This window comes from Mauremys reevesii, linkage group 5, assembly GCF_016161935.1.
Source record: "Mauremys reevesii isolate NIE-2019 linkage group 5, ASM1616193v1, whole genome shotgun sequence".
Taxonomy (NCBI): domain Eukaryota; kingdom Metazoa; phylum Chordata; order Testudines; family Geoemydidae; genus Mauremys; species Mauremys reevesii.
The window spans coordinates 86,565,867-86,580,279 of NC_052627.1; the positions used below are offsets into that span (position 1 = coordinate 86,565,867).

General features: G+C 40.5%; 1 long non-coding RNA gene across 2 annotated transcripts in view; it reads right to left on the reverse strand.

The window, feature by feature from the left end:
* LOC120406728 overlaps positions 1-14,101 on the reverse strand; it is a 32,677-nt gene extending 18,576 nt beyond the window's left edge. For both annotated transcript variants that reach the window (XR_005599533.1, XR_005599532.1), the window contains exon 1: positions 13,971-14,101. This is a non-coding gene — a long non-coding RNA (uncharacterized LOC120406728). The remainder of the gene's footprint in view (positions 1-13,970) is intronic.
* Between the last annotated feature and the right edge of the window lie 312 nt (positions 14,102-14,413).

Sequence of the window (14,413 nt, forward strand, 5' to 3'; positions counted from 1 at the left end):
GAATTCATTACACTACACTAAAGTCCCACCCCTTGAAACTGCTGTAGACACATAACAAGATTACTGTTCAAGAGTTTACTGGGATGTAAGTAAAATTGTTACATTCAGTCAGAAGCAGGCATCTTTGACTAAGGTAAGAGAGTGACCTATTATTTTGTATATACTTTATTATGACATGTAGGCTTTTTATTATTATTTTATAATTATTCAAATGATGTTGTTTTTGGCACTTTGGTACCAATGTTGACTTAATGGAAAAACATACAGTGCTCTCCTAAGATTTAGATTTTAAAAAAAGCCTTAGACTGCAATTAGTTTTAAAGTCTAAATCATTGAATAGAATAAATTCCAGCAACCAATTAATATGTGAAGACTATTTTTCTATTTGAACAAGATGTGTAATTCAAACATGTGGTCTGTAAAACAAATGGTAGGGAAGGGAAGGTTTGTAGTTCATTATAAAGATTAGGAGGTTTGATTGTGTATGATTTCGACAGCGCAGATATGACAAATTATTTTTAAAATGTGAACATTGATTTAAAAATAAATGTTTCATATAGTCCAAAATGTGCTTATCATAACACTTTGTTACTATATTTGTAAAATACCGTGATATGAATCTTTAACTTTCTTAATTAGCTAATGTACAGAACGTAGTCATATAATTCTGAGAAAACAAAGCCACCAGATTTAATAATCTAATGGCATGGGAGCTTTCGCAAAATGTAGAGCTGCCTAATCAGTGTGGTGACAAATGAAATGATCTGTGGCCTCCAAGGTTGAGAGTTAATTGAATGAACAGACAGTATTTTTTACAGCTGCTAATATATTCCTAATGGAGAGCTTGGTTTTATGCTTCCTTAAAGTAATTGCACATTCATCCTTAATTTAAAATCCCTTGGTTTTACCCAGCTAGTTGCTTTTAGACAGGGCAAAGGTCTTGCTTATTTATACTTTGGAGATTTAAATTGTCAATATGACATATAGGGCACCTACTTATAACTGTAAGTGATTGAAAATCATTATACATCTTCTTAACCTGCACTTAAAATATTACCTTGCTCCCAATCCTAACAAGAGTTAAGTAAAATTAGAGTACTGAGAAATAATTATCCTCAATACCTTAAAAATATTCTATATTTTTCAGATCTTTCTTTCCATATTAATTAATGAAGAAATTAACTTATGCAACAGAAATAGATTTTTTCCATCATTTTATGTTAACAGGCTTAAATTTATATCTATTTCTACACATACAGTTTATGTGACTCAAGAACAAATCTAATACAAAGAAAATCAAGACATCAGGAGAACTCACTCATTAGTTTAATTAAAGCTAATTATTAAAGTCATAATGTCCCAAATCATGACTAGAAAAGTATTTAATTTTTATATTTAACATGGATATTAATACAATATTAAAAACCTGGGCAAATTTTAAAGGAAACTTCAAATTATTTCAAAGTTTTTCTAGATAACTGCATGTAACATAGTGATCTGTTTGTATTCCAAACTCTGTCTCTCTTTATGTACATGTATAAACCAGGAAATTAATGTGCTTGGGCATAAGTGGAAAAGCATATACGGACTTAGGAGGATGTGCCATTTAAAACAGGTGTAGATATGCACACACATAGATCTAGAGCCTTTTTTCACTGCACAAACATGAGTATAACTAGTATGAAGCTATGATTGTGGTTGCACACATGTATTTTCCCCTGGAAAATTGTGTGGTCAGCTTCAGTTATGGATAGGAGTATTCAGACTAATGATATAAAAATATAAAATATATCAGAGTTACAAGAAACATCCTTACAAGGATGAAAAGGCGGTATCCATTGAGATTATCCAGGAGAAATAAATTAGGAATTCCTTATTTGACATTCAGTGCATCAAATTTTAAGTAATGATTTAATAGAATGTCTCTCTTTTACTACATATTTAATACAACAATGTCCTTGTAATAGCTATGTTGTACTCCTGTTTGTATTTAGTAGCAATTTGATTTTATATTAAAATAGTATTACTTAATAGACTAAATATACAGATATAAATAGAAAAAACCTATGGTAAAAGAACTTTGTCTCAAGTTATTTGATTAAATAACGTTTGCAGATTAACCCTGGATAACTTATCTATCATGTGCAGAAAAGTATGGTTATGGTTTCTCTGACAATACAGAAAGTCATCAAGCTTGATTCTGATCTCACTTGCACTGGTGTAAATACAGAATAACTCCATTGAAGTCAGTGGAGTCACACCAATATAACTAGGTGTATCCTTTTCAGAAAAAGGGACAAACTAGAATAAACTTTGTTTAGCATGCTTTCCCGTTCCTCGGTAACTTCAGACTGGTCACAATTTCACACCAGTGAAACTGCTTCAGTGCTCAGGCATACACATGACATATAATCAGTCTCCTCGTGATTTTCCTTTTCTTGCACTAGAAATCCTTATCTTTAAATATATAGGTGTAAGTTAAGCTGGATCCATGCTTCAAGTTTACTTCCCTACTCTAGCCCAGCCCTTTAAAATGGAAACCTTAACACTTGTGGAGGAACTCAAATATTATTTCAGTTGTTCACCCAAGGTAACAATTTATTTGACAACAGGCCTCCATTCTCTCTGTGGCAACTAGTGGTGATAGAACAGCCACTCAGAGGAATTCAACATGCCCTGATACAGGATGTTTTTTTGAATATGTACCTGTAATGCTGAAGATTCAGAAATCTGGAGAGTTTATGTAAATAACTTAACACCCATTTGATATTCAATTACCCATTATCTTGTTTACCAGAATCCCAGCAATTACCAGAACTTAGGTCTGACAAGGCTGAAATTTGGAGTAAACTTTAATAACATAGAAAATGCTGTGTTCCTGGCTTGCTCTGGCATCTCTGTGGTTGGTGTCTGCGTAACTGTGGTGGCTGTGCCCTGGCTAATCTTTGTCCTGGCCTGGGTGGAGGGGTATGGCCAGTCCCTGTTTCTAGCTGCCGCTTGCCATGGCTAGGAGGGGGATCTGGCTGCTTCCTGCCATCTGCTGGGAGATGCTCTGGCTGGGCTACTGGCCTAGCTCCAGTGGCTCCTTGTCCCTGGCTGACAGGGTTCTGGCTGCTGCTCCCTGGTTACAGGTTGCAGGTTCCTGGGGCCAAGGTGGTGGCTAGATCTCTGCCCAGTGTCATCCAAACCCTAACTCCAAATCTGCTGCCACAGATGGGTTGGGGTACTATGGTCTAGGCTATGTCTCTGTGGTTAGTCCTCTCAGCTGAGTCTCTGTGCTTAGAAGCCTATAGGTCTCTAGACTCTAACCATAGAAAGCCTGCCTAGAGCAGCCCTAATCATAGCAACGATGCCTGTCTTGTCTCCTCAGCTCTTCCAGATGAGATATTTAAGTTTGGAGAAAGAATCTCTTGACCTGATATTTTGCCATTTTCCTCAGCCTGTATTAATGGGTTTGTATGATGACAAAGAGAGGGTGCCATTGAGCATGGGGCTTTCATGGATCCAGTGGCCCTAACACTAGGTTGTGCTGACCAAATGTGGAGGTTATTCCAGGTCATTGCCTCAAGTAACAGCCATGGGGTATGCTAGTTTTGGGGAAAGTATTTTACACAATAGTAACTCACATGCACTTACATCCGTATAAAGTGTGGTAACTGTGTAATGGAATGGCTTGCCCCTTAAGGGCTAGAGGCCTGGACCAGCCAGCCTTGATTATTAAGGGGGCACACCTGAACAAGGATCACCTGATTTCCCTATAAAAGAAGCAACAAGCTGCAAAGGGAGTTCTGGGGGAGTTCTCAGAACATGGGAGTACAGAGGCTGCTGGGACCAAGTAGGCTCAAGCAGAGAAACCTGATACTTGCGGAAATAGACTCCAGGTAGGAAAGGCCTAGGATAATAAATGGCCTTGAAAACTTTATTCTGAAATTAAATTAATAAAGCAGAACCTGAGAAGGGATGAGAATGGACAAAAGTGTTTGAATTATTGAGGAACCAAGAGGGGAAACTGAGGCAAAGAACAGCTTAAAGGGGATGTCCCAAGGAGGCCACTCACTGGCAACACGGTTACAACCAGAGTGTCAATTTTTATGATTTTATTGCAAATCTCACAAGTTCCGGAATTTTCCTGAAAGTCCCAGTGTTTGGAGTTACATGGTTACATGAGTATCAGTGTTCATTTTTTTTAAAGTAAGTTTCTATCGCTCATGGTTGCAGAGAGAAGCTAGAAAATGTGAGCTGAGTGCACCTTAGTGCTGCATGAACCAAAAAGCTAAAGAAAAATAACCCAAAATTAAAAAATCGCATGATTTTCAAACCTAGACCATTGGGCAGGAGGGCGGGGTTCGTGGCCTGACTCATGAATTTTGAATGTTTTTTGGAGTTGGCAATAGGGCTAGACAGAAAACAAGAATTCCTTTTCATGAAAAATGTTGAGGTTTTGAAATTTTGTTCTGTTCTGATGCAGAATGAAATTATGATGATTTGAAAAGAGAAAGAGAGAGTGAGAGAGAACCACCAGTAGGTAGGCGCTTAGAGCCGGTATGTGGGAGGCCTAGGTTCAAGTCTCTGCTCACAACAAGTAAAGCAGCGAGTTGAACTTGGTTATTCCAACCATGCACCCTAACCAATTGGATACTGTGGGTAGGTTTCTTTGGCCTTCATTATAAATTTCATCTTGGACCTGAGAAACCTTCTAATCAAAAACCCAGTTTCCACAAAAAGCTTGTTTTGATTCCTGTGGCACCTTATAGACTAACAGATGTTTTGCAGCATGAGCTTTCGTGGGTGAATACCCACTTCTTCGGATGCAAGCAGTGCGAAGAAGTGGGTATTCACCCACGAAAGCTCATGCTGCAAAACATCTGTTAGTCTATAAGGTGCCACAGGATTCTTTGCTGCTTCTACAGAACCAGACTAACACGGCTACCCCTCTGATACTTGTTTTGATGAATCAGCATTTTCCAGTTGGAGGGGAAGGTTTGTTGAAATGTTCCTGACCAGCTCTAGCTGGCCATACTCCTTTATGCAGGTTGAGTTAATTTTGCCCTGAGTGAAGGAGAAGAGAAATTGACCATCTTTGAACAAGTGGTACAGGATATGCAAACAAAAACTTTTCAATACCACTCAGATAATCAAAACAGATATGCAGTAAAGGGGAAGAAATAACTTAGTGCCACTAAGTGACCTGAGGAAAATTGTTCGGGGCATGGTAAATGAAATACAGTAGCATGAAAGAATCATGTTGCCCATTCTTTAAGGGTGTAAAGGGAGGTGTTTAAGATAATTCTGAAACTCTCTCAGAAAAAAAAAAGAATATTAATTTGAAGGGGCCATTATATAGACACTATCTCAGCAGGCCGACCATATTATTGCTTTTAGAATTATAAGGCCCTCACCCTTGTCTGGCAGAGTATGTTTGAGCATGAAAGGACGGGGGGGGGGGGGCAGGCGGGAGGAAGGAGAGAATATAACTCATGAGTTTTGAACTTTTCAGGCAGACAATATTGCACCGACAACCATGGTTATGAAAGCAGCTAAGTCCATCCTTACATTTTTAAGTGCTTTGCTGAACTGGAGTCTACATAACTTAACCATAACTAGGCAGTGTTTGGCAGAACTGGGACTAGGGCACTGAAGTCCTCGTTTTCAAGCCATTGTTCTAACCAATAGAACACACATTTTCCCATAATACTGATGAATTGGTTACCCTACATGCAATATTACAGTTTTGCCTAAATATTTTTAAAGCTGTTGTCATCTGCTAAAACACCCAGAGCCTGATTCTCCAATGCATTATGCCAGTTTTATGCTGGCATAACTCATCAATATCAATGGTGTAAAACTGGTGTAACAGAGTGGTGTACTAGGCTTTTGCTGTGTGTTTCTTAGTTGAATCTCCTTTAAGCGAACACAAGAATGGCCGTACTGGGTCAGACCAATGGCACATCTAGCTCAGTACCCTGTCTTCCGATAGTGGCCAGTACCAGGTGCTTCAGAGGAAAAGAACAGAAGAGGAAATCATTGAGTGACCAATCCCCTATCGCCAACTCCCAGCTTCTGGCAGTCAGAGGCTAGGGCCACACAAACCATGGGATTGCATCCCTGACCATCGTGGCTAATAACCACTGATGGGCCTATCCTCCATGAATTTATCTAATTCTTTTTTGAACTCTGTTATAGTTTTGGCTTCACAACATCCCCTGGCAATAAGTTCCATGGGTTGACTGTGTGTTGTGTGAAGAAGTACTTCCTTTTGTTTGTTTTTTAAACCTGATGCCTATTAATTTCATCGAGTGACGCTTGGTTCTTGAGTTATGTGAAGGAGTAAATAACACTTCCTTATTCACTTTCTCCACAGCATTCATATTTTACAGACCACTATCATATCCCCCTTTAGTCATCTCTTTTCCAAGCTGAAAAGTCCCAGTATTTTTAATCATTCCTCAGATGGAAGCTGTTCCATACCCTTAATAATTGTTACTGCCTTTTTCTGTACCTTTTCTAATTCTAATATTTTTAGATGGGGTGACCAGAACGGAGTCAGAACGCTGGTCCCGCGGCTTCAGCGGACCTCCCGCAGGCTGCCGCCGAATTCGCGGGACCAGGGACCTCCCGCAGGCAAGCCGCTGAAGGCAGCCTGCCTGCCGTGTTTGGGGTGGCAAAATGCCTAGAGCTGCCCCTGAACAGGTGAAGCTTTATTAACTTCAATGGAGCTATGTTCATTTACACCAGGGGAAAATTTGGCCCAGAGTGCCCATAGCAGTCATCAGAGAGTAGCTGTAGTGCTCTGGTAATTCTTCTGCTCGTTGACCTTCTGTTTGTGTAGAGTTTCTGTAAATAAATGTCAGAGCTTGGAGCAGTCTAAAAGTTGTTAGGGGTAGATCAGGGTTGTGCTTTTTTTTTTCTTGCCTTCTCAACCTGTGGGTGTTTTAGTGGGTCCTTCTCTTGGGATGCATATAAAGGAAAGAGGGATCTTCTGCTACTCTGAGCATAATGATACATTTTAAATCTTTAACAATCTGTTTCCCTCTTTATCACATAACAGACAGTAGCATATAAGCCTGAGGCTAGGTCTACACTATGGACCTATATCCAGTGATGTAGTTATACCAACCTAACCTCCAATATATGCAGTGCTAATCTGATGTGAGAGCTCAGTTACTGCCTCACAGGGAGGTGGATTAACTACGCTGATGGGAGAAGCTCTCCCGTCAGCATAGTAGCATCTTCACTAAAGCACTACAGCTTTAGTGTATCAGCGTATCAGTGCAGCTGCGCCCCTGTAGCTCTGTACTGAAGACAAGCCCTTACAAAGGGAAAGACAGAGCTTGTAAAAATGTCCGGTAAATTGCAATAGAATATAGTAAAACAAAAACTGAGATAAGCTTCTATAGTTATTTTTCTTATAAAACAAGAAAATAACATTTTTTTCTATATTAACTTTTCAGATGAAAGGGAGAAGGGGAAACTACGGAGGGGCAGAGGGGCTGAGAGTAGAGTGAATATGTTAAAAATAAAGTAGCAGAACTAGCAAACAAAGTAGGATAAAAATAAAGTCAGTATGGTTTTAGAAGTGTTTTACCCATTCTTCCTGTACTCAAAGCACCCATAATGAGTTCTGTCAATTTAAAGGAAGCGGAGGCATCTTCTCATTCTCATTCCAGGAGACTGCAAGGTACAAGCTCTGTCATGTCTGTTTGTCTGCAGCAAATCACAGTATCTTGTGAGAACCATCCAATTAGCCGTCTTATGTCACTTTTCTTAATACCGTGTGGTTTAGGGTGTGCTAGGAATTCAGATAAGCTTCTGTGCCTTAATTCCTAATATTAATATTCCCCCAGGCAAACTTGATGTATAATTTATTATTTAACAAGTTCCAAAAGTGTGCTCGACACTTATAGCAGGTAAACAGTTAAGGTTGTTGGCCGAAAGAGGTTACAATATTGTATCATGCTCATTCCTTGTTTTGTGTGTCTTTGTTGTAATCTGCTTTGTTAAAACTTCTTTAAGGCCAGGACTAGGATTCATTGGCCTGATAAACATGAACTTGGAAAGCTATAGTCAAAGCCAAAACAGTAATAGAGAGAATCTTAATTAATTTAAGGGATACCAAGCAAATGATAAATTGATGAGGGCCCTATTGAGTTTCTGTAGTTAATACTACTTGGAAACAAAGGCAGAGTCACTAAGGGTATTAGTGGATGTTGCCAATCCATTACTTGTCCTGTGATGTTGTTTGCTCAACTGTTTAAAACTGTTTCTGATCAAAAGCATCTGAAGTTAGTATGTTTAGTACTAAAAAGTAATTACAAAATTGTTTTTTGTGGAGGCCATCTAAGCTGGACAAATGCAAAATTCCGGCACAGAGTTATGCAATGGGGTTTGTTGCAGGGATTGGTTCCGGGGTTAGTGTTTCTGTTGCGTGGTGTGTAGTTGCTGATGAGTATTTGCTTCAGGTTGGGGGCCTGTCTGTAAGCGAGGACTGGCCTGTCTCCCAAGGTCTGTGAGAGTGAGGGATCATCCTCCAGGATAAGTTGTAGATCCTTGATGATGGGCTGGAGAGGTTTTAGTTGGGGGCTGTGGGTGATGGCTAGTGGCATTCTGTTACTTTCTTTGTTGGGCCTGTCCTGTAGTAGATGGCTTCTGGGTACCCTTCTGGCTCTGTCAGTCTGTTTCTTCATTTCACCAGGTGGGTATTGTAGTTTTAAGAATGCTTGATAGAGATCCTGTAGGTGTTTGTCTGAGGGATTTTAGCAAATGTGGTTGTATCTTAGGGCTTGGCTGTAGACAATGTATCATGTGATGTGATCTGGATGAAAGCTGGAGGCATGTAGGTAAGTATAGCATCAGTAGGTTTCCAGTTTAGGGTGGTGTTTATGTTTATGTTATGACCATCACTTATTTGCATTGTAGTGTCCAAGAAGTGGATCTCGTGCGTGGACTGGTCCAGGCTGAGGTTGATGGTGGGGTGGAAAATTGAAATCCAGGTGGAATTCCTCAAGTGCCTCCTTCCCATGGGTCCATATGATGAAGATGTCATCAATGTAGTGCAAGTAGAGTAGGGGCACTAGGGGATGAGAGCTGAGGAAGTGTTGTTCTAAGTCAGCTATAAAAATGTTGGCATACTGTGGGGCCATGTGGGTACCCATAGCAGTGTCACTGACTTGAAGGTATAAATTATCCCCAAATCTGAAATAGTTGTGAGTAAGGACAAAGTCCCAAAGCTCAGCCACCAGGTCTGCCATGACAGGGCCATTCCTCAACAAAAAAAACCCTTCAAAAACAGACTTCAATGAGAAACTGCAAAACTGGAATTAATTTGTAAACTTGACACCATCAAATTAGGCCTGAATAAAGACTGGAAGTGGCTATTTTCCCCTCTGATACTCACAACTTCTTGTCAACTGTTGAGAATGGGCCACATCTACCCTGATTGAATTGGCCTTGTTAGCACTACAAAAAGTAATGTTCCCTCTGTTGATATTCACCTCTTCTTGTCAACTATTGGGAGTGGGCCACATCCACCCTCATTGAATTGGCCTCATTAGCACTGACCCTCCACTTGGTAAGGCAACTCCCATCTTTTCATGTGCTGTATATTTATACCTACCTTCTGTATTTTTCACTCCATGCATCTGATGAAGTGTGTTATAGCCCACGAAAACTTATGCCCAAATAAATTTATTAACTTCTGTATGTATAGGTGAGAAAACTATATGCCTAAGTTTTTCAGTGATTGTTGCATTAACATGTGAACAAATAATACCTACATTATCAGACTGCCTGGTTGCATCAATTTTCCATAGTGAATCAGTATAGTGAAAAGATAAATTTATGTACGTGTAAGAGTAGTTCTGACCATGAGTAAATATGTAGAATAACTGTGAACTAGTTCTGTGCAGTTAGGGACAAATTCTAAAGGATACTTAGCACCTACAACTCCCATAGCATTCAGTGTACCATTTAGGATTTGACCTTCTGTTTTTTCATTATGTCATTTCTAACTATCAAATATGCTATTGAAAGTGTAAGCATAATTCTTATGTTCTTGTCCGAATCTCAAATATTTCTGTAATATAAAAGGACTGTGTTTCTGTAGGAACTTTTTGAACCCTTTCTTGTTGTGAGAAAAAGGCTCCATAGAAGCTCTAGTTTTAATGCTTTGCTTTCACTGTGAGTGAAAAAGAGTTTATCATGCAAAATATTGGCATTTAGAAAGTGAGCAAAAATATGTGATTAGGAGAAAATGAGTAAAGTTCTTTCTCTGGTCATTAGTTAAAGTTTAAATTCCCCTTAGGAATAGCCTAGAGCTGATGTAATGCATGAGTTGAGGGAAGTTATAAATTGCTGGAGGATGTTGTCACAGACTTATCCAAAGTTGTGGTTTAAGAATACATCTAATACTGACTTTTTAAAGCTAAATGGTTTTTATGAGTCATTTTTAAAGAACGACACAAGCTTAGGAAAATGAATCCTTTTTGGATGCTATAGACAAGTTGTAGCAATGGATTATCCTTTATAGAGACTGTAACAGGGTGGCTTGCCCTTGGGCTGGAGAACCTGGGGCTAAGCCAACTGTGATTGCAGAATGAGCCCCACCTGAGGGGAATCAGGCAATTTCCTATAAAGAACAGACAGTGCCCACAGTAGTGGAGAAGCCCAGAAGGCTGTAATGGTACAATGCAGAGAAGAGAGGCTCTTGCAGGGAAGACTCTGAGACCAGGGGATTAGTTCCAGCTAGGAAGGGTGTGGAGTAGCCTGCTAAGGCAGGAAGGACTGTGACCAGACCATGGGAGTTTCAGCTCTATGCAGCTGGAGGGAAGACTTTTGTGTTTAGTTTTAAACTTAATAAATCAGACCCTAAGGAGGACTGTTCTGGAAAAAACTCAGTATGGAGTTTGTTTGAAGATCTGAGAAAGGTAACTGAGGTAAGGGGCTATGGATAGGGCTGCATTGAGGCCAACAGTGGGTACTGTGAGGCAGCCAGTCATCTACAGCCACAATCTATCTGCAAACATAAGTAAATATCAATATATAAAATAGTATTTGTAGAAACAATGTCTTTAAATGACATATAAATAAAATACTCTCAAAGAAAATAGCAAGCTCTAATGACAGAGTACACTGCCATTCCTTTAAAATAATGGAGGAGTTAAAGGTCCCATGAAAATTCCTGTGGAAGAGTTTGCAAACACCTGCAGATGCTCCTTGCAGAAGCCATCTTGGATTCCCTCCAGCTGAACACAAAGTTCCTACAGCTGCGTTGGAAGCATTTGGACCTTTTTTTAATGTATTTTTTAAATGCTGAAATAGTCTAAAACCAAAGTTTCATAGCATCAGAAAAGGCCACCAAAGATTAGAAGCAGGAATCTAAACTGGTAGCCATGAATTCATGGGTTTTGTGGTACACTATGAGTTGTAGTTTGCCCTGTGAGTCTGTCACACTTTCAAATTGTCAACACATGCTTTTGTATAAAAGATTTCCTGTCGTCAGATCGATATTTTACAGTGTTATAACAATAATTACTGGTTGTTGTTTCAGTCTCTCTGCAACCCCTCTTTTAACGACCATTGCAGTGCCTGAACTGGAATAGGAGTCACAACTCTGAACAGCTCTTGTGAAGGGTACTGGATTACATAAGCATGGCTAGACCCCTATTTTTCCTCACAACCTATTTAAAATCCATTCCCTTATGCGCCCCTCATGCATTACACTGCATGGAGTTGTAAAAGACCCCAATTTTCCTACATATTCTCTGAAGCCTCTATTATGATAGGAAATTTCAATCCCTGTTCATAATTGAGAGCATGGTGGTGGGTTCCTTGAATTTAAATTCTCTGTCAACTTCAGAGGGTCTCTGAATAATATCAAATTTTAGAAAAGCATGCATTGCCTTTATACACTGCTCCCCTGCAGCCTCACAGGTGGGAAGGCTTTTTCTGGGCCAGCAGGAGAAGGAAACCCTTGGCCCTTTTAAGGGACTGAAATCAGTGACTTGGAGGGGTCGGGAGGATAGAGCAGAAAGTTTTTTCTCAGGGAACTTTGGGTCAGCCCAGAAGCTATGGTGCCTGTAAGACTTCCCCTTGACGGGGCTTATGAGCTCCTCTATCCAAGGATCAGGTGTTGGAGGAGTTTTCTTTTCCCCTGGATTCTTCAGGTGCTAGCAGCAGCCTGTAGTACTGGGTCCAACTGCTGCCATTCCCGTAACTGGGCTGACAGACTAGGATGAGATTGTGGATTTCATGGGTCCTAGTGCCCAATATTATGGATGAGAAAAGCAACCATCCTGCATTTGGATCTAGGTGTTGCCTCCCCAGCGCACCATGAATGAGTGTACAATTGTGCTACTGGACCCACGGCAGTGGATCCAGTAGCAGGCAGAATGTTATAGGTCAAACACCTTTGAATCTAGCTCAGCAAGGAAATGCAGGTACAGGAGATAAGGCTATTGAGCCAGCTCCTTCTGCATGTGTATGTGTGTGGCGAGGTGTATTGTGTGGTGATTCCCCCACAGATGACCGTTCCAGTCAGCATGGCAGTACTAAACAGGAGTGACTGCTCTAATCATGATGCACCTGCTCAAAGCCACTACAGATAATATTTAAGGACAATATAGAGAATTAATCTCATTATTACATAAGGAAGACAAGATGGAAGACCGGCCAGAGAGAGATAAGAAGGGCATGGAGACTAACAGAGTAACTTCAATCTGGGAAAGCGGTTGTGCCACCCACCAGATATATGCAGGCATGCTGTCAGACAGATATCTGGAGAGAGAGTTGGTCTTGTCAAAATATAGCAAATTAGTCTATTAGGCACACAATACTTTTAGGGTTCTTGCATCAGACCATTTGAAGGAACTTAAATTGATGGCTGCAATGCATGTGGGAATGAAGTAAGACCAGCCGATTGTGAAATAAGGTTAAAAAGGATGGTTTTGGCTCACGCGGTGTCACTCCTTTGTGCCGATAGATTTATCGGTTCCTCAGCCATCAAGCTGGAGACCTGATTTTAGCAAGCAATTATCCTGGGCTTTCATTGAGGGGAAATATTCAGACTTACACAAATACAAAAGCAGAGGTGTTTTAAAAACCTCATAGAGCACACATTTGCCCTGGATTTCAGGGGAGGTGACACTCCATTAGAGGAGAGGATTAGAGGAGAGGGTCAGTCGGGTCCTCCCCTATAGGAACAGAACTAGTATGGGAGTATGGCAAAAGCCTCATCTGCCACTGACCTCAAAGTGCTATGGGTACCCCCTGTGGGATTATCATGACAATGGAAATCATGGTTTGGAAAGGATATTCAGCGGGACTAAAGATATACTAAGGGATGGATTTGATAGAATGATTCCAAATGTCAAAGCCAAACAGAGTTTACATTGCATAGTGAGAGGTAAGGGGTTTGTTTTGTTTTGGGTTTTTGTTTTTTAAGTTGAAGGGCCTTTCTGGATAGTGGATCTCTACAAGCCTGTGTTCTGAAGCGTGTGCCCAAAAATGTTCCTTGGGAATATCTCTTGAGCTACTACCTCCTTATGACAAAGTTAGCAGAATGATTGGTGTTGGGGTTCCCCAAGACCTTTTCCACTCTGTTTCCTAAGAACTCCAATCTTGTTACTCAGGTTCCTTTATTTATCAAACAGCAAAGCTACACTGAGTTGATCACAGTCACAAATAGGCCATGGGTTTCAGGCATAGCACTCATCCAAAGTTACACAGAAAATCGCTTCCTTTATACACATTTACATAATGCAGAGCATTTACTGTACATTGCAACACACGTTTTGGGACTAGCTTGGTCACTTTGAAGGAATCATTCCTGTACAGTATTCCCTGTCCACACATTGCCCAGCTTACTCTTTACCTCATTTTACATTCTAGGCTTATCTCGTCTATTGTCAATGGTTCCCTGGGTGTTCCCCCTATCTTAGTTAGCAAGACTGTTTCCAGACTGCTGAGTCATTTACCTCCTTAATCCTGTCTTGCAAGAAATGAGGCCTCGCCCATGTCCAATTACTTATGTCAAGCCAGGCCTACAATGGGAAAGACCTAGAATAATGATCTCTTATTCTTCTATCCCCCTGCTGTAGACATGGTGAGGGCTTGAATAGAATCATAGAATCATAGAATTCAAGATCAGAAGGGACCATTATGATCATCTAGTCTGACCTCCTGCAAGATGCAGGCCACATAAGACGATCCACCCACTCCTTAAGCAAGCGACCCCTGCCCCATGCTTCGGAGGAAGGCGAAAAACCTAGTAGCTAGCTTTCAGATAAAGCCACTTTCTGGCTATACCCCCCCAATAACCTCTTAAGACTTCATCTCCTGTGTTTTATTACAAGGGTAATGTTATTTGCACAGGCCAGGCCCATGGATGCTCATGAGAGTGCTCAGCCTGTAAGGGCAG